Source organism: Gorilla gorilla, chromosome 1 (genome assembly GCF_029281585.2).
Source record: "Gorilla gorilla gorilla isolate KB3781 chromosome 1, NHGRI_mGorGor1-v2.1_pri, whole genome shotgun sequence".
NCBI lineage: Eukaryota > Metazoa > Chordata > Mammalia > Primates > Hominidae > Gorilla > Gorilla gorilla.
In genome coordinates, this window is record NC_073224.2 from 28,967,127 (window position 1) to 28,991,079 (window position 23,953).

General features: G+C 52.9%; 1 pseudogene; it reads right to left on the bottom strand.

The window, feature by feature from the left end:
• LOC115932817 (protein Wnt-3a-like) overlaps positions 1-23,953 on the bottom strand; it is a 52,415-nt pseudogene that overhangs the window by 27,096 nt on the left and 1,366 nt on the right.

Here is a 23,953-nt window from a genome sequence, read left to right on the forward strand (position 1 = left end):
CTTTGGGGCTTTGCATTCAGCTGGCTGGCCCCCCAGCCAATCTGCTGGCTGGGATTCTCATCTGTGCAGATCCGTGCCTTTCCATGGGCATCGTCCAATCCAGACAGCGATGGCACAGGCTCCCCAAGGCTCAGCTTAGAGGACAGACCCAAGGGTTCCTGAATGGTGTGACTCATGAGGCTAGCTTCCTCCTGGCCTCCAGCTGGGCTCAGATGCCCAGGTTGGGAGTCAGTGAGCTGATGCCGTCCATGGGCAGGAGCCCTCTCTGCTTTGGCAAGTGAGATGTCCTCCCCGCTTCCACGAGTGAGAGACACCCTGACATTCTGGAGGGCAATGAAATATCCTAAAGATTCCCGAGGGTAGCAGGGCTTTAGGGAATGGCATGTTCCCCTCTGACCCCATGCAGCACAGCCTTCCTCCATCACCTGGTATGGCTCCAAGCAGGACAGGCTTCCTGCTTTCTTCCTAAAATCCCTGCTTCCTTCTCAGAGGGGGAGTGGCAGCCCTAAGCACCCCATCCTGGCTCTGGAGCCAGCAAGCACATGGCACAGGGCCCAATCTGGTGCTCTTGGCCTTTTGCAGTGTATATGTTGCCCATGCCTCCCTCCATGCCACCACTGGCTACAGCACAGCCCAGGAACCCTAGCGGGCAGCAACTGCATCACATGCACACATAGGCATGCACATGCATGTCACAGCCACATGCACACGGCACAGGCACATCCACATACACCCATGCACAGGCACATGTATCCACCAAACCACATACACATTCACTACACCTGACACATACACATGCACACACATGCACAGGCACACACCCTACACACCACATGCATGTGCACACATGACACATCACACCACATTCCCACACACGTGCACACTCACATACACACAATGCATCACACGCTACACACACCCTTGGACACGCTCGATGAGCTGCACGGCCCTGGGACCTGACTCCTGTGCACCCTGGCAGCCATCTCCAGGGGAGCTGCATGGTGTATTACCCCAACCAGCAGCTCTGTGAGGTCTGACAAGCTGTAAGTATTCTTCCACTTTATAAATGGGAGGCTGACGCTCCAGGAAGTGAGCTGCCTCTCACTCAAGGTCACGGGAAGGCCATCATCCGAGCTCCCCAAGCTCCAGTTTCTTCTCCTACAGGGACCCTGACTTGTCCCTCAGGGACGTCCTCCTCATCCCAGGCCCACAGTGACCAGTGCCCGGACTCTGAGCCTGACCCTCGGGTCCCCACTCTCTGCCCCACGGTGCCTTCCCCACGCCTGAACACAGGCCTGTGATGAGGGCTGGGGCGTGGCCATGGCCACTGGATGCTGGAGGGCTCCTGCCCATGGATGGCCTCAGCCAGGCCCCACCAGCCCTGGAGGCAGTGTCAGCTGCACACTCAGGGGCTCTCCTGGTCAGGGCACATGCCAGGCCCCCCAGAGCCAGGCACCTCCCCTCCAAAGGACTTGTGGTCTTCCTTCGCATTTGGCTGCAGGGGCTGAGCAAGGCCATGCTGTCCTTCCACAGAATCATCAGCTCATGGGGCTGACCAGAGGCTGTGAAGCAGGGTGAGGGGATAGGAGCAAGCGTGGGGGACACTCCTGAGAGGGCCTGTGGGAATTACTACAGGAGAAAGGGTGCTCCTGGCAGAGGGACTGCAAAGTGCAAAGGTGGGAGGGAGGGGGCATCATGCTCAGTGTTTGAGAAGCAGCCAAGAGGCCAGTGGGGCTGGAAGACATAGAGAGTGTCTCAGTCCATGCGGGCTGCTCTAAAAAAACACCATAGCCAGGCAGCTCATAAACAGCACAAGTCCAAGGGCAAGGCACTGGCAGGTTCAGTGCTTGGCGAGGACGCATCCTGGTTCATAGACCTCTCTTTCTCACTGGGTCAGACCTCTTTTCCTCGCTGGGTCAGCTATGCATGGTGGAAGGACTGAGAGGTTCCTTTTTATTTATTTATTATTTGTTTATTTATTTATATTTTTCCTTTTTTTTTTTTTTTTTTTGAGATGGAGTCTCACTCTGTTGCCCAGGCTGGAGTACAGTGAAGCGATCTCGGCTCACTAAAACCTCCGCTTCCCAGGTTCAAGTGATTCTCATGCCTCAGCCTCCCGACTAGCTGGGATTACAGATGCCCGCCACCACCCTTGGCTAATTTTTTTGTATTTTAGTAGAGGCAGGGTTTCACCATGTTAGCCAGGCTGGTCTCGAACTCCTGACCTCAAGTGATCTGCCCGCCTCCGCCTCCCAAAGTGCTGGGATTTCAGGCGTGAGCCACTGCACCTGGCCTATTTATTTTTATTTTTATATTTTTTAGAGACAGGGTCTCATTCTGTTGCCCAAGCTGGAGCTCAGTGGTGCCATCATGGCTCATTGTAGCCTCAACCTGGACTCAAGTGACACTTCCTGAGTAGCTAGGACTACAAGGCACTGTGCTTGGCTAATATATGTTAACTTATTTTTTGCAGAGATGGGGTCTTGCTATGTTTCCCAGGCTGGTCTTGAACTCCTGGCCTCAAGCAATCCTCCCACCTCGGCCTCAGTGGCACTGATCCCACTCATGAGGCTTTATCCTCATGACCTGACCACCTCCCAAAGGCCCCACCTTCTAACACCGTCACCTGTGGGTGAGGATTTCAATGTAGGAATTGGGGGGGAGGGGCACAAGCATTCATACTATTGCGGGGAGGACAGGGAGGAGGGTAAGGTGGCAGCCAGGGGCCCAGGGTTTTTGACCTGAGCAACAGAGAACTGGGGTTGTCCGTTATAAAATGAGGGAGCCAGCGGGGAAGCAGATTTGTGGAGAAGTGAGATGAACTCCGGCCTTGGGCATTCTGCCAACAGGACCCCCGGGACTGCAAGGTCCCTGGGAGGACTTTCCCAGCATGACCTGTCTCGCTTTGTCTGAGTAGCCTTCCTTCGGCACCATGGTCTCCAAAGTCTCCTCGGCCTGCTGACCACATGCTCAGCACAGCTGTGGTCCCCTGGGCCCCGCCTCGGCCGGCAGGACTGTGCTGAGCCACCCTGGGGTGGATGGTACTATGCACATTCCGCCCTACATGTGGGTCTCCCAAGGTGACCTTGATGCTCCATCGAGTGGTGGGATCTGTGTCCTCTACCCCAGAACGCAACCTGGAACCCAAAAGGAAGCTCCGAGGGCCCTCCAAAAAATTAGACGCAAACGGTTAGTACCGACATTGTTAGCTCTCTGGAAAGTAGTCAAAGGGTCACCGCAACTCGCTGAATGCCAACTTGAGGAAATGATGACCTTGACTTGCTAGGAGAGCCTGGTAGTGTTTTCATGTGGTGGTGCCCACAAACCTGCCTGGGACAGTGAAGGCCGGCATTCCCCGGGTGGGTGGATAGTTCTGGAGGGAGCGGAGCAGACCTTTTCCTCAAGGAATTGTTTGTCTGTTTTAACCTGTCTGGGTAAAAAAAAAAATTCGTTTTGCCTAACTCAGAACTGTCTCAGGAGAGAGCAGTGGCTGATCGAAGGGTGGTCTTTGAAAACCTTGAAAGTTAAATAAAGCCACTGCCACCTGGGGCAACTGGATAAAGGGCATTTGTGAAAAACCTGCAGCCAACACCGCTGAAGAAAATCATAGACTACACAAACAAACAGAAACACATCCCATGCTCATGGACAGTAAAAATCAATATTGTGAACATGACAATACTGCCCAAAGCAATCTACAGCTTCAAGGCAATTCCCCTCAAAATGCCAACATCATTTTTCACAGAATTAGGAAAAACAATCCTAAAATTTATACGGAACTAGCCAGGTGTGGTGGCTTAAGCCTGTAATCCCAGCACTTTGAGAGGCCAAGGTGGGTGGATCACTTGAGGTCAGGAGTTTGAGACCAGCCTGAATAACATGGCAAAACTCCGTCTCTATTAAAAATACAAAAAACAAAAACAACAACAACAAAAATTAGCCAGGTGTTGTGGCACACGCCTGTAATCCTAGTTACTTGGGAGGCTGAGGCAGGGAATCCAGGAGATGGCTTGAACCTGGGAGGCAGAGGTTGCAGTGAGCCGAGATCACTCCACTGTACTCCAGCCTAGGCAACAGAGTGAGACTCCATCTCAAAAAAAAAAAAAAAAAAAAAAAAATTATATGTAACCAAAAAAGATCCCAAATAGCCAAAGCAATCCTAAGCAAAAACAAATTATACTACTATACTAATTTGAAGCAAACTTCAAATTATACTACAAGGCTATAGTGACCAAAACAGCATGGAACTTGTATGAAAGTAGGCACATAGACCAATGGAACAGAATAGAGAACCCAGAAATAAAGCCAAAAATGTACAGACAACTGATCTTTGACAAAGAAAACAAAAACATAAATTGGAAAAAGGTCACCCTACTTAATAATTGGTGCTGGGGAAACTGGCAAACCACATGTAGGTGAATGAAACTGGATGCTCATCTCTCACCTTATACAAAAATCAACTCCAGATGGATCAAAGACTTAAATCTAAGACCTGAAACTATAAAAATTCTAGAAGACAACATTGGAAAAACTCTTCTAGACATCAACCTAGGCAAATAATTCATGACTAACAGCCCCAAAACAAATGCAACAAAAACAAAAATAAATAAACAGGAACTAACTGAATTAAAAAGCTTCTGCACACAAAAAGAAATAATCATCACAGTAAACAGACAACCCACAGAGTGGGAGAAAATATTCACAAAGCATACATTTGACAAAGGCGAATATCCAGAATTGACAAGGAACTCAAACAAATCAGCAAGAAAAAACAAATAATCCCATTAAAAAGTGGGTAAGGGACATGAATAGACATTCTCAAAATAAGATATACAAATGGCCAAAAAACATACGTAAAAATGCTCAACATCACTAATCATCAGGGAAACACAAATTAAAACCACAACAAGATACCACCTTACTCTTGCAAGGACGCCATTATTAAAAAATCAAAAAAATAATAGATGTTGGTGTGGATGTGGGGAAAAGAGGATGCTTAGACACTGCTGGTAGGAATGTCAATTAGTTCAACCACTGTGGAAAACAGTATGGTGATTCCTTAAAGAGCTGAAAGTAGTTCTATCATTCAATCTAGCAATCCCACTACTGGGTATCTATCCAAAGGAAAAGAAGTCATTATATGAAAAAGACACTTGCACACATATGTTCACAGCAGCACAATTCCCAGTTGCAAACATGTGGAACCAGCCTAAGTGCCCATCAACTCACAAGTGGATAAAGAAAACGTGGTGTATAAGGCCAGGCACGGTGGCTCACGCCTGTAATCCCAGCACTTAGGGAGGCTGAGGCGGGTGGATCACCTGAGGTCAGTAGGTCAGGACCAGCCCAGCCAAAGTGGTGAAACCCCGTCTGTACTGAAAAAACAAAAATTAGTGGGGCTTGGTGGCTGGTGCCTGTAGTCCCAGCTACTCGGGAGGCTGAGGCAGGAGAATCGCTTGAAACCAGGAGGTGGAGGCTGCAGTGAGCCGAGATCGCACCGCTGCACTCCAGGCTGGATGACAGAGCGAGACCCTAACTCAATAAAATAAAATAAAGAAAATGTGGTATATATACACCATGGAATACTACTCAGACATTAACGGGATTTACATAATGTCATTTGCAGCAATTTGGATGGATCTGGAAGCCATTATTCTAACTGAAGTAACTCAAGAGTGGAAAACCAATATCCTATGTTCTCACTTATAAGTGGGAGCTAAGCTATGAGAACACAAAGGCATACAGAGTGATATCATGGACACCGGAGACTCAGAAGAGGGAGGTTGGGAGGGAAGCCAGGAATAAAACACTACATATTGGGTACAATGTACATTATTTAGGTGAGGGGTGCACTAAAATCTCAGTTCACCACTAACAATTTGTCCATGTAACAAAAAAACACTTGTACCCCAAAAGTTATTGAAATAGAAATTAAAAATAAATAAATGAAAGAAAGAAAAACATGCAGCCAACACCATATATGCAGGCAGCTCAAAGTTTTCACCCTAAGATCAGGAGCGAGGGAAGGATGCCTACTTTTACCATTTCTGTTCAACATAGCACTGGAAGTCCTAACCAGAGCAATCAGGAAAGAAAAAGAAATAAAAGACATTCAAATAAGAAAGGAAGAAAGGAGGCAGTTTCCATCCACAGATGACATCAATTTATATGTAGAAAATCCTACACAATTCACCAAAACCCTCTCAAAGCTAACAAACAAATTAAGCAGGGTTACAGTTGAGGATCAAAACTAAAAAAAATGTATTTCTTGATTAAAAAGTTAAATTTCTATATATTAACAATGGAAAATCTGAAAAAAAATTAAGAAAACAATTACAAGCTGGTCACAGTGGCTCACGCCTGTAACCCCAGCACTTTGGAAGGCCGAGGCGAGGGGATTGCTTGAGCCCAAAAGTTCAAGACCAGCCTGGGCAACATAGGGAGACCTCCATCTCTACAAAAAAAAAAAATACAAAAAATTAGCCAAGCTTGGCTACTCAGGAGGCTGAGGCAGGAGAATTACTTGAGCCTGGGAGATGGAAGTGCAGTGAGCCAAGATGGTGCCACTGCACTCCAGCCTAGGTGACAGAGCCAGACACTGTCTCAAAACAAAAAGAAGAAAAGAAAAATGATTCCATTGACAATAGCATCAAAAAGAAAAATAGTACTTAGGAATACATTAACCATGGAGGTACACAACTCATACCCTGAAAACTACAAAACATGGCTGAAAGAAATTACAGAAGCTGGGCACAGTGGCTCATGCCCTGTAATCCCAACACTTTGGGAGGCCAGGGCAGGTGGATCACTTGAGCCCAGGAGTTAGAGACCAGTCTGGGCAACATAGCAAAATCCCATCTCTACAAAAAATACAAACATTGGGAGGGCATGGTGGCACATGCCTGTGGTCCCTGCTACTTGGGAGGCTGAAGCAGGAGGATCGCTTGAACCTGGAAGGTCAAGGCTGCAATGAGCCGTGATCATGCGACTGCACTTCAGCCTGAGCAACAGAGTGAGACCCTGTCTCAAAAACAAAAACAAACAAACAAAAAAAATTAAGGAAGAAGACCTAAATAAATGGAAAGACCCTGAGCTCCTGAATTAAAGGACTTAATATTGTTAAGGAGGCAATGCTTCCCAAGGCAACCTACAGAATCAGTGAAATCCCCATGAAAATCCCAGCAGCAGTTTTTTTTGCACAAATGGAAAAACTGCTCCTAAAATTTACATATATTTGAAAGGGACCCCAAATAGCCAAAACAATCTTTTTTCCTGTCCCCCCCAAACAATCTGGAAAAGAAAGAACAAAGTTGGAAAACTTACTCTTCCCAGTTTCAAAACATACCACAAAGCTACAACAATCAAAATAATGTGGTATTGGTGACAGGACAGACATACAGACCAATAGACTGGAATTGAGAGTCCAGAAATAAACCTATACATCTATGACCAATTGATTTTCAACAAGGGTGCCAAGACCATTTGATGGGAAAAAGAACAGTTTTTTCCATAGAAGGTACTGGAATAACTGAATTTCCATATGCAAAAAAATGTGGTTAGATTCCTACCTCATACCATATAAAAAGATGAGCTCAAAATAGATTAAATACTTCAAAGTAAAAGATAAACTATTAGGTTCTTTGAAGAAAACATAGATATGAATCTTTGTGACCTTAGGTTAGCTAATTCTTGCTTCAGTATGACATCTAAATAAACTGGATTTCACCAAAATTAAAAAATTTTGTGTATCAAAGGACACTCTCACAAAAATGAAAAAAACCTACACGATGAGAGAGAAATATTCACCAATCATACATCTGATGCACATCCAGTATCCAGAATATATAAAGAACACTCACAACTCAACAACAAAAAGACAAAGAATCCAATTTAAAAATGGGCAAAGGACTTGACTAAACATTTCAAAGAAGGTCTACAAATGGCCCCAAAGCCCATGAAATGGTGCTTGGCATCATCGGTCATCAGAGAAGTGCAAACTGAAATCAGAAGTAGGTTCTACTTCACACTCTAGGATGGCCAGAAGTAAGAAATACAAACACCAGAAAACAGTGTATCAGTGAGGATGAATCTGGAACCCTCAAACAATAATGGTAGGAATATAAAATGGTGCAACTGCTGTGGAAAATAGTGTGATGGTTCCAGCCCATTGCAGCCTTGACCTCCCAGGTCAAGCAAAGCGAAACAGAATTACCCTGTGACCCAGCAATTCCACTCCTAGATACAGAAACCAAAAGGTGTGAAAACGGCGTTCAAACACATGCATGTCCAAGAAAAGGCCACAGCAGCCAAAAGGTGGAGACCACGCTCATATGCGTCAACCTGAAGAATGAATAAACCAGTGTGCTCCATCCATGCAATGGAATATTATTCAGCCCATGAACAGGAATGAAGTGCTGAAACTATCCACAGTGCAGGTGAATCAACACACTCAGTGAAAAAAAGCCAGACGCAAAATATTGAGTGATGCCGTTTCTTAAACAGGCAGAGTAGCTAAATCACAGGGGAGAAGGCAGGCGGGTGGGTGCCAGGGGCTATGGAAGGGAGAAGAACGGGAATGGCTGCTTAATGCGCACAGATTTCCTTTTTGGGTGATGAAGATATTTTGGAACTAGGCAGGTGATGGCTGCACAATTCTGTGAGTATACCAAATGCTACTGAATTGAATACTTCAAAATCGTGGATTTTCGGTTATGTGAATTTCACCTCAACTTTTTAAAAAAAGATGCTAAAGTTTTAATCTTGTCCATGTTCTCTCCGTCTCTGTCTCTCTGTCTCTCAGTTTCTCTCTGTGTGTCTCTCTCTGTCCCTCTTTGTCTCTCTCTATTTCTGTCTCTCTCTGTCTCTGTGCATCTTTATGTCTCTTTCTATTCCTCTGTGTCTTTCTCTTTTGGTCGCTCTGTCCCTCTCTGTCTCTCTCTCTATCTTTGTCTCTCTCTGTGTGTGTCTTTCTCTGTCTCTCTCTGCATCTTTCTGTCTCTATGTTTCTCCGTCTCACTGTTCCTCTCTCTCTGTGTCTGTGTCTCTGTCTCTCTCTGTGTCTCTGTCTGTCTCTATCTCTCTCTCTCTCTGTCTCTCTCTGTCTTTCTCTCTGTCTCTCTTTCTTCTCTAGGGTGCCCCCAAACCTCTCCCTTCTTGCAGGTCTTTAAGTTTGTGTATTTCCTCTGCAAGCCTGGCCTGTGCCCTGGCTCCTGGGAGCAGCCCCGCCACTGGCCATGGTTGGAGTCACCTTAGAATGCCCGCTTTCCTCTCCAGGGAGCAGGAGGAGGAGGGATACCCGAATAACCCCACGGGCTCAGTCCTGCTTCAGCCCCAGACCGTCCTCCTGGAGGTAAGCGGGAAGGACCCCAGCGTCCGTGTGAGGCACTGTTCCCACCGTGTGCACAGATGAGAATGTCAGGCAGCGCTAGGCGGGAGACTCTGTCCCACTCCAGACTCATCTGCCCTCCCCCAGACCAGCCCCATACCTTTGTCCAGCACGGGCCCGAAGATGGCCAGGCTGTCGTGGACGGTGGTGCAGTTCCACCGGCGGCCGCGGAACTGGTGCTGGCACTCCTGGATGCCAATCTTGATGCCCTCGGCCACGCTGGGCATGATCTCCACGTAGTTCCTGCAGAAGCGGAGCTGCTTGGGGACCAGGCCCGGGATGCTGGCACACAGGATGGGCTGCGAGCCCAGGGAGGAATACTGTGGCCCAACAGCCAGCGACCTGCAGAGGGCAAGATCCGGTGGTGAGTGTGGGGCTGGGACAGCGACACAGATGAGCAGGCTACAGACCCTTTGCTCTGGGGCCTCAAGTGCATTCCGGGGGTGAGACGCAGCTTCCACCATGAAGGAAATCTGATTTTTTATTTTGCAAGTAAGAGAATTTTTACTTAAAAGCCCAATTAAGGATTCTCTATGGCCTCTAAAATAATGTTCATAAACCATGCCTTCTAATTTTTCTTTTTTTGAGACAGAATCTCACTGTGTTGCCCAGGATGGAGTGCAGTGGTATGATCATGGCTCACTGCAGCCTCCAGATTAGCTGGGACTACAGGCACACACCACCAGAGCCAGCTAATTTTTATTTTTACAGTTTGTAGAGACAAGGTCCTGCTATGTTGCCCAGGCTGGTCCCAAACTCCTGGCCTCAAGTGACCTCTCGCTAGAGCCTCCCAAAGTGCTGGGATTACAGGCATGAGCCACCTTGCCCAGCTCTTAAGCCTGTATGTTATACAGGAAGTGCTTAATACAACGTTGTGTGCAGAATAAATACTCAATGCTGGCTATTTAATTTTTTCTAGATGTTTTGATATCATCTATGTGTTTTTCTGTATGTTTTATCTGGAAGTCTGATTTTACAAGGCCAGGACCCTGACCTGCCCTATCCCCAAAACTCAGCTCAGAATTCAAGTTGTCCAGATCTGTAACAGGAAATGATGCAGCCCCGCATTCCTGCTCAGCACAACTGCATGGGCCCCGTTCACACCAGGTTGACCTGGAGCCCAATGGGGGACTCAGGGCTAGAACCTGAGAACCTCAGGCTGGGGACCGGGTCAGGTAGGGGCTGCCCAGAGGAGGGATGCCCTTGGCTTTGGGATTGGAGGAGGAGGCCTGGCTTCCGGGATGTAGGCGTGACCCAGCGCAGAAATCACTGTGGAACTCAGACCCATCCCGCCAGCCCGCAGGCCCACTTTTGGCTATGTACCCCTAGATGTAAACACGTGTCCACAATGAGACGTGTTCAGGAATCTTCCCAGGCCTTTGAGCCTGAGAGCAGGAACTTGGACGCCACCCAAGCATCCGTCAATAGGAGAGTGAATAAACAAATGAAGACTGCCTCTAGGGTGCCAGGCTGCTCAGAAACCTGAAGGCATGGGCTCCCGTGAGCACGTGGGGAGGAGGGGCTCAACTGTGAGATGCTCCTGGGGCCCTCCGCATCCCCCAATCTGAGCTCAAGACCAGGCAACACTCATCCGCGGGAGAGGTCAGCACCGTGGCAACCTCACTCCTCGTTTTCCAGGTCCCAACAGCTCCCAGGCTGTGCTCTGCTTTTGGCAAAAGGCATTCGACACCTGTGCCATTTAAATTAATGTAATTAAGTTTAAAATTAATTAAAATACAAGAAATGTAAAACTCAGCCCTTCGGTGGCACCAGCCATGCTTCACGTGTGGCCCATGGCTACCCTGAATGGGACAGTTAGATAGGGAATGTGCCTGTCATCAGGGAAGCTCTGCCAGGCCAGCCTGGCCGAAGTGCTCTGCGTTTGACTGCGATGTTGGTTATGTGAGTGCTTCACGTCAGAACGAATTGAGCCATGCACTTAGGGTCTTCCATTTTGCTGTACAAAATACACCTCAATTTAAAGAAATCACCAGGTCCTTTTGGGCACTGGTGGAGGTGGGTGGAGGGAGAGAGTTCCTTATGCTTATGACCACCTGTCGATGTGTCCACTGGATCCAACCAGTCTGGCCTCCGGACCGGACTCCCAGTGTTCAGGGTCCCTAATATGTCTACCCCCTGGAGATCTGGCCTCCCTCTCCCTAGTCACCCTCCCTCCTGTCTGTCCCTCATTTGAGTGCATAACCTCGCGCCAGACCTCACGGGCATCCCCAGGCCACCACCTAAGCCTGCATCCCTGCAGTCTGTCCTTGCACAGTCGGCTCCCTTGTTCACTCCTTTATTCATTCACTACACGCAGGTGTCCTGCCCCAGGTGTCCCTGCACACCCCCTCCACCGTTTTGTAGATCCCAGCACTCCCAGGAAGGCCAGCCCTGATGCAGGCTGGGTTGGTGTTCCTGCTGTAGGTAGCTGGGCAGTCTTTTTCCATGTCTCCTTCCCCATCCTCTCTCTTCCTTTGAGTCCCGGCAACTGGATGACCATCCGGGGTCCCTGGGGTATGGTCTGCACTGCCACTGCCCAGGGCCAAGTGGTGGTGACCAAGGTCAGCTGTCTGTGACCTGGACTGTGGGTGAGAGGCCTCTGGACAGGAGAAGGTGGGTTGAACCAGGCCAGGGAGGTGACTGTAGGGGCTGGACTCGTGGTTTTCAAACCATGCACCTCAGAGCACCCAGGAACCCCAGCAGAGGGGCCTGGGGGTGCCCATGGGTGAGGCCGGGAGACCAACTGTCTGCTTCGCCCAGGACTGCAGGGGCTTCCTTTTTTGTTTGTTTTGAGATGGAGTCTCGCTCTGTTGCCCAGGCTGGAGTGCAGTGGCGTGATCTCGGCTCACTGCAACCTCCCCCTCTTGGCTCAAGCGATTCTCCTGCCTCACCCTCCCGAGTAGCTGAGGTTACAGGTGTGCACCACCATGCCTGGCTAATGTTTGTATTTTTAGTAGATGGGGTTTTGCCATGTTGGCCAGGCTGGTCTCAAACTCCTGACCTCAGGTGATCCACCTGCCTTGGCCTCCCAAAGTGCTGGGATTATAGGCATGAGCCACCGTGCCCAGGCAAGGGGCTTCCATTTTTAAGCCAGGGTGAGGTGGTTGCCCCAGGTGAGGTGCCTCCATTCCATGAACCCAGATGCTTCCCCTTCACCCATTCTATGGTGTGACTCCATGTGGGATGTTACTTGCAAAACATCCAGCACTGGTTCAGGACGTGCCTGCTACAGTGTTTGGGACAGAGCAGACTGACGTAAGCATAAAAAGATAAGACGGATAGATAGAGAATGGAGAGGGTGGTGGGTGTGAGATAAAGCAGGCTGACTTCAGTGTGAGCTGTGGACACACAAGGCTTTGATGTCCAAAGGCTGCATCTTTTCCAGATGTTTGAAAATTTTCCTAATGGAATGTTGTAGAGGACAAACATTTGAGTGTCATGGCTGAGGCCCGGGAGTGTGTCTGAGAAGGGCCGGGTACCCAGGCTCCAGGGCCAGCCTAGCTTACAGCCAGGGAAGTGAGCAAGAGGTGTCTGAAAGAAGGAAAAGCAAGAGTAGTTGAATGTCCTTTTTACTTGGAGACTTCGAATGAGGAGAAACAAAGGAATCCACTTAGAGCTTGCTGCTTACAAAACAGGGACTGGCCTGGGGGATGCGGCCATTTCCAAGGCGCATCCCTTCTCCGAGGCTAGATGCTGGATTCATTTTGGGGGCTGTCACTCTGCCCACCCCCAGAACACTATGACCAGCATGGAGCCGGGACCACCTCAGCTCGCAGGCTCGGGGCTGGGAGGGGCGGTCTTGTCCCTGGTCTCTAGATAAAGCAGAGAGGTGGACTCCCAAGTCTGAAGCCTCCATTCTCAGGGTGCTGAGTCAGCCAGTTCTGTGCCCCTCTCACCCTCCTCCCAGGTGGGCCCTGGCCCACCACCTTCCTGAGTATGGCCAGGGTGCAGGTGGCCAGCTGCCAGGCCAGAGGAGGCTCCAGCATCCCTGGCCTCTAACAGCCCTGATGGGACCCCTCCCTTGATGGGCCCTTGTGGATTTGGGGTCAGGATGGGCTTCTCCTGCCTCCTGTGGACCAGAGGGCCCCTCCAGTTCGTTGAGTTGCTTCCTGAGAGATTTCTCCTTCTGATAGCACCAGGCCACCAGAAGGCCTGGGCCACACAGACCCTGCCTGAGGAGGGTGGAAAGCTGGCAGGCAGCGGGGAGCTCCTGTGGGGCCAGGGAGCAGTGCAGAGAAGGGCCCAGGAGGCTCACTGGGCCACCAGATTTTGGCTGGGCCTTGAAGGATCAGTTGGGTCATTAAAAAGAAAATCAAATATAAGGCTGGGCATGGTGGCTCATGCCTGTAATCTCAGCACTTTGGAAGGCTGAGGCAGGTGGATTGCTTGAGGCCAGGAGTTCAAGACCAATCTGGGCAACAGAGCAAGACCCCATCTCTACAAAAATACAAAGGTTAGCTGGGTGTGGTGGCACACACCTGTAGTCCCCGCTGCTTGGGAGGCTGAGGTGGGAGGATCACTTGAGCCCAGGAGGACAAGGCCACAGTGAGCTCTGATTACACCAGGCTGGGTGACAGAGTGAGACCCTGTCTCAAAAAAAAAAAATCTAAATTGCACAGGCACTATCCCCATGCCAGCCCCCAAAAGCTCCTAGGATCCAAATTTCTAATCCAAGGAGAATGCAGATGCCCGGAATCCATCAGTGCTTGGGAAACTATGACCTGTAACTTCCTCCTCCCACACCCTGTGGGCCAGGCTTGCCTGGGACAAGGGACAGACAGGCCTGTCTCAGGGTCTTGCCAGGGAGTATTGGCTGCAGTGAGTGGGGGAGGGGCTCTGCAAATGGAGAGTGAATGAGAACCCCATCTTCGAGATCGAGTGTCCCCAGGGTCCTGTTCTCAGCGCAAGTTCTCAGGGTGCATCAAATACAATGCAACCTGGACTCCCGGATCCCACCTTGGAACTTGAAAAGGATGTTCATGCCCAAACTGGGGAGGTCAGTCTGCGTTAGCCAATGGCAAAGCCCCAGTGCTGTTCTCTTGCTTTGTATTTTTTGTAGAGATAGGGTCTTGCAGCACTGGGAGCCAGCAGATACTCCCTCTCACTTTCCTGCTCATGCTGGCATTTCCTGACCACCTCTGAGTTCCAACAACTAAGCTTCTCAGACCCAGAGAAGGAGAAGGATCTGAAGGCCAGGCTGCCACCTCCAGCATCTTGCTATGCAAGCTCCAGGGACCCGAGCCACCGCTGTCTCTGCCAGCCCATTGCCATGGCCTTTATTATTTGTTAAATTTTATTAATTTACTTTTTTAGAGATGAAGTCTTGCTCTGTCGTCTAGGCTGAGGGCTCACTGCAGCGTTGACCTACAGGGCTCAAGGGATCCTCCCATCTTAGCCTCAGCCTCCCAAGTAGTTGGAACCACAGGCCTGTGCCATGATGCCCGGTTAACTTTTGTATTTTTTGTAGAGATGGTGTCTGTCTATGTTGCCCAGGCTGGTCTTGAACTCCTGGACTCAAGCCATCCTCCCGCCTCGGCCTTCCAAAATGCTGAGATTACAGGTGTGAGCCACCGCGCCTGGCCACTGTGGTCTTTAGAGAGCTAGTCCCTCCTCTTCCCTCCTCCTGCGGCCTCTCCACCTTTCCAGCACTCTTGTCTCTGAAAGGGAGGCTTGCTGAAGCTGGTCGTTTCTCCCTTCCACTACCCAGCATCGCTCCTCTTACTACCACCACCCAGCCCCTTACCTGGCCTCCACCTGCTGGGCAGAGCTCACTGGTGACCTCCCCACAGGCTCTAGTTATGTGGCTCCCTGAAACCCACATGACCTGGATAGGTGGCACTGGGACCTCCCAGAGCAGGAAGCCAAGGCTCAGGGAATGGAGCTTTGCCACAGCCACCGGCTAATACAGCAGAACAGGGCTTCCCGCATGTTGGCCTCCAGGGGCCACTGCTTTCTAAGATCCTACAATGCCCTTCAAATGTGTTGATATAGTTTGGATGTGTGTCCCCTCAAAATCTCATGTTGAAATGCGACCCCCAGTGTTGGAGGTGGGGCCTAGTGGGCCCCACCCATTTAGGTCTCAGACGCAGATCACTCGTGAATGGCACAGTGCCCTCCCTGCGGTAATGAGGGAGTTCTCCCTCTATGAGTTCATGCCGGAGCTGGTTGTTAGAAGGAGCCTGGCACCCTCCCCTGCCCCCTCTCCTGCGTGTGACACACGTACCCCCCCTTTGACTTCCACCGTGAGTGGAAGCTCCCTGAGGCCTCAGCAGATGCCGGTGCCATGCTTGTACAGCCTGCAGAACCCTAAGCCAATTAAACCTTTTTTCTTTCCAGTCTCAGGCATTCCTTTATAGCAGTGCAGAATGGACAAGTACACGTATGAAACCCCAGTCCCTGCAAAATAACATTTATAAATGAGTCAGAGATAAATGGCGCAAGTCACACAGACCCTGGACAGCCTCCTTGCAGCTGATGACCCAAGACATCATAGGGCTTCCTGTCCCCAATGCAGCCCCCTTTCCACCCCAGGAGGCCACCCAGGGGGACATGGGTGGTGGCCCTAACAGTTGCACCTGCAGCTTTGGGACTGTTGGAACCTCAGTTTCCCCAGCTGAACTGGGCGGTTGTGGTTTAGAACAGGGTCCTCCCAGGGTGGCCCCAGGAGCGTGAGTGCCACGGGGAACGTGTGCTGGGTTCACCCAGGCTGCCTCTAACTTGGACATTCTAAGGCTGATGGGGAAACTTCTATGGCTTCCTTGAGTCTCAACTTGCTCCATGGCCCGTGTCTGTCTTCATGAGGACTCTGAGGGTCCTTGGGGGCTCCCTTGGGTTGAGTCCCTGGGGAGTCAGCCTTGCTGATAATCACCCTGGGTGGTCAGGGACCTACCTCCACCCTCTAGTCAGTAGGATCCCCAAAAGAGCAAGGTAGTAGCAGGCGCTTAAAGCACATGCGGGGGACAGAAAGGGGCAACATCGGGTGCCCAGAAGGTGACGGGCACAGACAGACCCTGAGCACTGGCTGTCAGTCCGTGGCTCCTGCCTGCTCATGGCCTCAGGCGGAGCAGCCACGAGTGGCCACTGTCCTGCCTGGTGCCCTAAGACAAGCGTGGCCCCAGCCAGCAGGCAGGGCCGGGAGCTCCCACTTGGGCTTCTGGGGCTTCTGATGAATTCTCCAATCTCCCCTTCGACCTCTCCCACGCTTTGTAGGCATGCAAACAAGTGTCTGGTCAGGGACGAAGGGTCCTTGCTGAGGATCACTCACACAAGGAACCACAGGTAAGCACTTGGGCGGCGGGGGTGGGGCGGGAGGCGGGGGTGGTGGTCTTGCCATCCGTCACTCCCTACTCACTTCCTGGATGCCGACGATCTGGATCACAGTGAGGTCTGGGCCCTGCCTCAGGGTGGTGGGAACAGCAGGGGCAGGAAGGCTGGGCCCAGTCCCCGGGGAAAGGCTGAGGCCAGCCTGCCCTCCCTGCCCCCATGCCCTGCACCCCGAGCCTGTGATTCACCGGATGAGGAATTCATTCCCTCTCGCCTCTCACTGCCAACACCACAGCGTCCCAGGAAGAGTCCATGTTTCCCACGTCCAGCTGCCACACAGCTGAGTGGCTGGAATTCTAACTGCCCAACTGGATGGGACACCAGATATCCCTCTGGCCGTGCAAAATTGGTGTCCCAAGGGAATGTGACCCTGCTTTTCCAATATCTCCAGCCTCTCTTGCTCTGTCCCCTTTCCCTGGAATCCCAGCTCTGGAGGGAACGGCAGGGCTGGGCTAGCAGATCGCAGTACCAGCACCACAAGGCCTAGTGGAACCATCGTGTGATCATCCAGAAGGCCCCAGAAATGGAGATGATGCTTAGTGAGTTTTCAAAAACAGAACACAAACTGTTTCTATCCTTAGAAAAACAAAAAGTTGAAAAAGCTGATAAGATCACAGACCTGTGTTTCCTTCCAGATTTTCACTAATGCTGTTAGGTTTTGTTTTGTTTTGTTTTGTTTTTTTCCTAATAATCGTTTGTTTTGAAGGGGAGCCTGTCATATTCACTCAGAACACACACAAATGTAGTTTTATAAAATGGCCCCAGTCCCTAGACCCATGGCTTCCGCCTGTGGCCAAAGTCACAGCAGCCATGCCTCCAGCCCACAAGCACTAATGGTTTTTCTTCCCCACTCCCTCACTTCTGTTGAAAGGCTGGGCAGCTCGCCAGAGGTACGGCAGAGATGCTGGCTGTGACATGCAGGGGAAGAAGGAGGCTGGCCCAGGACCACAAGGCGGGCGGTAGGCCAGCCCAGTCCGGGCCACGCTGGCCTCCCTGGCTTGGTTTGGTCCCATGTGCAATTTCCCATCTTATGTGGTGGCACTGGAGGTGCTACCTAATCCCTGTGGATGGAAGCTCAGGGCAAAGCGTGGGGGCCTTCTCGCAGCCACACGGCTGTGGGGGTCCTGAGTGGCCACCATATCCAGCCTCCACTGTTCCTGTGCAAGTCCTTCTGAGGCTGGCAGGCTCTTAGGTTTCTCAAGTCCAGGCCTGGTGTCTTTTAGCAGTAAAATTTAGCAAACTCAGAGCACCCATGTACCAAGGGCACGGCTCTGTGCTTGCATGTTTGCTGGGGGCGTGGGGACCTCACAGTAATGCTCCACGCAGGCGTGTGGACAGGCCTGGAAGGCGGGCATGGGCTCCAACTCGGGCCCTGTTACTCGCTTGTTTGTTTGCTCTTTCTCTCTTTCCCCTCCTGGGCCTCAGTTTCCCCATCTGTCAAATGGGGTAATGGACCCCTCTCCTACCTGAAGCTCTGAGAGAGGAGGGGAGCAGTGCATGGAATGGGGACACTGATCTCAGGCCCTGCTGCCCTGCTGGATGTCATCTCAGCCTCCTCCTGGCCTGAGAGGGACCCAGTGCACCCCACTCGCGGGCCTGCCAGGGCCACCCCTCCAGGATGCAATTTGTGCCCTGAGTCCAGCTGGTCGCCTCCTGGGACCCCTCTGGCTCCAGCACAGCTGTAATGCAGGCAGGTGTGGAGGACCAGGGCAGGTGGGTGTCTCTGCCATTGAGGGTCCTGCTTGGGCAGGTGGGCTTCCCCTCTGTGGGGCCTCTGGAGCAAACATCCTGTTCCAAATCTTTGTCTTCTTAAGATCAGGGCCACTCCATGGGCGGTGATAAGGCTTCCTTCCTCAGACCTGAGGCTCGAAGTGTTTCCCTGTTGGTGGATGACCTCCCATCTCGCCCAGGCTGAGACTGCCCAAGGGCACCCACCTGCCCGGGAGACCCCCAAGGTTCTGGTTTCTTGTCACACCCAGTGGTGGAACCGCAGCTGCCTGGAAGACCACTCTCGGCAGCTCAAGCACCTTGTGAGCCGGCCAGGGTCCCCAGGACCTAAGGCCCCCAGGTCCCTCCTGGGTGTCGGCAACCCTTCCCAGTCCAGGCTGCCCGGCCCTGCCTGGAGCTCTCCCAACCCGCACCTCCTCCTGCCCGCCGGCCCAGCTGGGATTACTGACACATACTTTGAACGAGTCCCAGCAGGCACAGTGGCTCCTGTGCCCGCGGCCACGCACTTGCCAGTTTCCCTGGGCGGCAGCGGCACGTTTTGCCGGGGAAGGAATGTGGAAGTAGCAACGTGAGAGACACCTCCAGGGTGTCACCTGGGGAGGCCAGTAGGGAGGCCAAGGAAGAGGCCATGTGCCCCTCACCAGCCTCAGGGCTGTAACCAGTGAGGGGTGGGGTGGGGGATTGTCCAACATTAAAGTGCACAGCCTGGGCCACGGAGCAAGACCCCATCTCAACAAAAAATGAAAAACACTAGCCAAGCGTAGTGGCACGAGCCTGTAATCCCAGCTACTCACAAGGCCAAGATGGGAGGACTGCTGGAGCCCAGGAGGTCGAGACCAGCCTGGGCCACATGGTGAAACCCATCTCTACAAATATACAAAAATTAGCTGGGAGTGGTGGTGCTCGCCTGTGGTCCCAGCTACTCAGGAGGCTGAGATGGGAGGATCACTTGAGCCCATGAGGGTCGAGGCTGCAGTGAGCCAAGATCACATCACTGCACTCCAGCCTGGGTGACAAAGCAAGACCCTGTCTGTGGGGCTGTACAGGTCTCCTTTGTGAATGACATTCCTTTTCTTCGGCCTCGGTAGCTGCAGCTTAGCACCTCCCTGGTACCACTTGGGGCACAGGCTCTCATCCCTAGGGAGCTTTTTCTCTTTGGGAGCCAGAACCAGCCTCCTTGGCACCTGCAACCTCTGCCCCAGCCCCTGCCCCTTGAGCCACAGTCTAATCCTTCTTCCCCAACCAATAGCCTTCAGAGACATGAAGCGGGTCTTCTGAACAGAAACAGCAACCAGCCCTTCAACTACTCTTAAAGGGGGCAAGTTAGAAGTCTCACGTTTGGGTCAAAAATCCAATGGATGAGGGCTACAGGCAGTGGTCCACAATGAGAGAGCCCCCCCACCCCCATTACTCCAGGTGTGGCTTCAGGCTGGCTTTCTCAGACTAGAGTCCCAACAGAGGGACGTGGTTGGTTTGTTTTTAAATTTCCATTATTACAAAATCCACAGAAATGGTTGCAGCACCGTCAAACCGCTACAATGTCACCAAATCCTTTTTAAATTCCCATTTCTGTTCTGATTTCTTCATGGCAGGTGGCCAAGCATTCACATTTGGGCTCTGCATGGTAGGCCCCACATTGAGAAGCCCCAACGGGGTCCCTGAATGGAGATGGCGGGAGCCCTGTCACCTGTATCTTGGGAGGGCTGCTGGACACCGGAGCTTCCCTCCTCACAGTACGGTGATGTGCACAAGGGACCCAGTGGAAGAAGTGGCCACCGGGCAGTCACCACCCCTAAGACTGGGCTGCTATGACTGTATCTACTCATCCTGCTCTCCCTGCTACAAAAGATTCCAGGAGGCTTATGCGAAGCAAACATCGTTAGAACAAGCCCCGTGAGTCAGAGGGGCAGCTGGCCTCAAGGGCCCAAGCTGGCCAGTGCCTGAGGTGCGAGCACCAGGCAGGAGGAGCTTTGCACTCTGGAACGGTGCTGTGCGTCCTTGAGGCGGCTACGGATCCTGGCAGTCATGCAGGGCCAATGTCTGGTTTGCAGACACTTGACGTGTGGCCACTCCTGACTGTCACCCTCAGGAGGGGTTTGTGTGTGGGCAGCTCTGAGAAGCAATGCCACCCCCAGGGCCCTGAGATCCCACAGCTCTGGGAGGGCTGGCCTGGTGGCTCCACTCAGCTCGTTTCACGAGTTTTATTTGCTAGTGACTGCTGTCCTCAGCACCAGAGGCAGAGACGAGAGGCAGAGACTGCAAAAGACAGAGAGACAGAGATGAAAAGAGATAGAGTGACAGAAACAGGCAGAGAGAGACAGGACAAAGACTGAAAGAGAGAGACAGACACAGAGAGATAGAGACAGAGATGGGCAGAGACAGATACAGGGAAGAGAGAGACAGACAGGGAGAAACTGAGAGACAAAGGTATGGAGATATGGAGGGACAGAGGCAGGGAAGAGAGAAACAGAGACAGAGAGACACAGACAGATGCGGGCGAAGGGAGAAGGAAGAAGGGGCTAGGGTGAGGCCAGGCCTGCAGACGGAGTGCGCCAGTGGCAGGCTAATGTGGAGGCAGGGTGACTCTGGGAGTGGCAACCATCCCTCCTATCACAAGGCCCTTCCCATCTGAGCTTCTGGGTACCCTGAGCCATGTCCCTGCCCTGCTCGACTGGCCCCTCTCAGTCCCCGAAACACCCATGCTGCAGCCACCTGCCCACACACCACAGACGTATGCCTGACCCATCATTCCAGCCGAGCTCCTTCTCTCCCGCACCATTTCCTGGCTCCTGCCTCTCTAAGCTGCCTCTTCACCTGACCCCTCTTCCAGTCAGGCTGTCTCCCCACCACAGTGAGGCCCACCAGGACTGAGGACACAGGGGCGAAGTGCCTGGCGGTGGTGCAGTGCAGACACTGGCTGAGCAGGGCCTCCAAGTGTGCTGGCCCTCCGGCCCATGAAGGGCTAGGAGGAGGGGCTGAGCTCTTGCGCCCAGGAGGTTGTTTGCACCCATGAGTGTGTAGGAGAGTGGGGGCTTGAAAGGGCCTACATGTTCTGTTGAGGGCTGTGTGAAGTGCCCTATAAAAATGGAGGTCATGATGTGTTTCTGTCATAGTGACAAGCTCGAGGCCCAGAGGGATGTGAGGGAGACCCTGGAGGGAGCATGAGCGAGGCTGTGGAGCAGGCCAGGGGCAGGCAAAAGGCTGGACACAGCCCACACTGCACTTCACTGGGACAACTGGGGTGGCCATCTGCAAGCAGCCAGGCCTCTGTGCTTGGGATCCCATAGTCCAGCAGGAGCTGGTGACGGCCGGGCAGAAGGAACGGCCTGAGAGGGAGAGCAGGGCTGGGTAAGGGGTGGAGCTTGCTGTGCTCCACTAGGCAGCGACGGTGGCTATGGCCAGGCCTGGCAGCAACTCCAGGTGGCTGTGAGGGTGTGGGTCCCAGGGGAGGGCCAGGACTGAGAACGGAAGCAGGAGGTGGCCGTGGCGGGAGTGCCACAGCCCAGTCTGGTAAAGGCAGCAGAGGGACTTGAAAGATGAACAAAATCCAGTTGCAAGCCCCAAAGTGGGCTTGGACCCTGTGGAGGCGGTGGCGGGAGGCACAGGCCCACCTCTAGGGTCCTGGTGGGGTCCCTGGGGAGATGACAAGATTCCGTTAACCCAGACATGGGAAGAAGGGAGAGGTGCTCAGAGTGCCCTGGAGTGCGGGCGTGCCTGGGGATTGTTCTCAGATGGAGCCATGGTCTCCTTGCAGCGCAGCTGCCCTGTCCTCTGTCCATGTGGGCTCTTCAAGAATTCTTGTTCCTGAGAACTCAGCTTAGAAGGGGCGTGCTGGGAGGCTGGGGCCACTAGGTTCCTGCCGTCTGTGGCCTCATGGGACGCAGGTGGTCAGGTGCATATGCTTTGTTCTGGTCTCCTGCCTGTCTCCTCTCTGTCACTGGATGAGCTCAGAATGGATGCCCCTGGACATCTGTGCAGCTCTGGGCCATTCAGTGTTAGGCTAGGCCCGTCTCTCTGCATTTCAGACCCGCTCAGCCTTGGGACCACTGGCATCTGCTGCGTGGCTATAAGACACCTCTGGGCCACCCAGCCCTGGGGAGGCAGGTGGCCCTTCACACTCTCACAGGGCTGCTGGCCACAGGGACACCTTTGCCTCTCCCTCTGCCAACTTCAAAAGCCTAATTACCCTGATTTGGGCTGTTTCCTGGTTTGTTTCTCCAGGTGAGGAGATTCCCCTTCACTTTCACTTTCATGTGCAGGTGATGGTGGAGGGGGGAGAATCAAGGGGCCAGCGGCTTCATGTTAGGGAGGGGCTGGGGGCACAGGTGAGGAGTTACAGAGAGGCCCCCCACCCCAGCCTGCTCTGTTCCACTGGGGCTCACCAGGAGCCCACCTGGCAGGGGCCAAGGTCCTCTCCTCCCATGGTGATGCTTAATCTGGGGTGGATGCGGGGAGGCAGGAGAAAGGAGGAGATGCTCTGCTGGGTAGAAGACCAGAGAAAGAGAAAGAATCTTCCCCGGCTATTAAGGCTATTAAACTGTAGGATGCCAGCGGCAGGGGTCCAGCGGCAGGGGTCCTGCAGCGCTGTGTCCTTCTGTGAGTCTTCTTCCCTATGCTGCTGGGGTGCTGCTCATGCCTGGGGGAAGCCATGTCTTTGCTCCAGCCGGAGCAGCCTGCCTGGGAGCAGAGAGGGGATCAAGAAGGGGGCAGACTTGTCCCCAGGGAGCCAGCCTCCCCCAAGGGGAGGCTGCTTCTCAGGAAGCAGAGAATCCCCAAGTGTGAGAACCCTACTGAGAACAAAGTGGGGGTGGGGATGGGGGAGGGGTCCTCACCACCCACCCCCGTCAGTGTCAGGTGGGGTTCTATGCCCCGCTTCCCTGTGTGGCCAAAGGGCTGTCCTGGACTCTTGATAGGAGGGTGCGGAGGGTACAGGGACTTCACTTCTCTGCTCCTCCTGGCTCCCCTGCAGAACGCCTGACTGTCCCCGAGGGTGTCTCAGGGTCCATTCAGGGTAGAACACAGGGGGCCCAGGTGAAAAGGAGGTATACATGCGTATGAGGTGGATGGGGACCGAGGCTAGGAACCCTCAGGGCCGACAAGACAAAGATCCTAGGGCGCGGGGTTGCCAGGAGGCTGGCGACATTTATGGGAAGGGCGCGGGGGCGAAGGCGCTTCCTTTTGCGCTCAGGAACGCGGCGGCGGGTTCTAATTAGAAGCCTGGTGCGTAAGCCGGTAGCCCTCGGGGCTCTCTCGGACGGACGCGCTGCCCCTGGCTCCCTGCGGCCGTCTGGACGCGCGTCAGTATCCCCGCGCCCCAAGGCGAGCCCCGAGCCTGACCCTCAGGTGGGCCACTGGGCGCAGCAGGTGCCGCACGGGAAATGGGGCACGCGGAAGTAGGGGCGCGCGGGGGTCCCCGAAGCGCGTCCCCGCGGCCTCGCGACCTCTTCCAGGCCCTTCAGCTGCGCAGGGCTGCCCCTTCCCCGCCCCGCTGCTCCTGGCCCGGCGCCCCTACCGCGG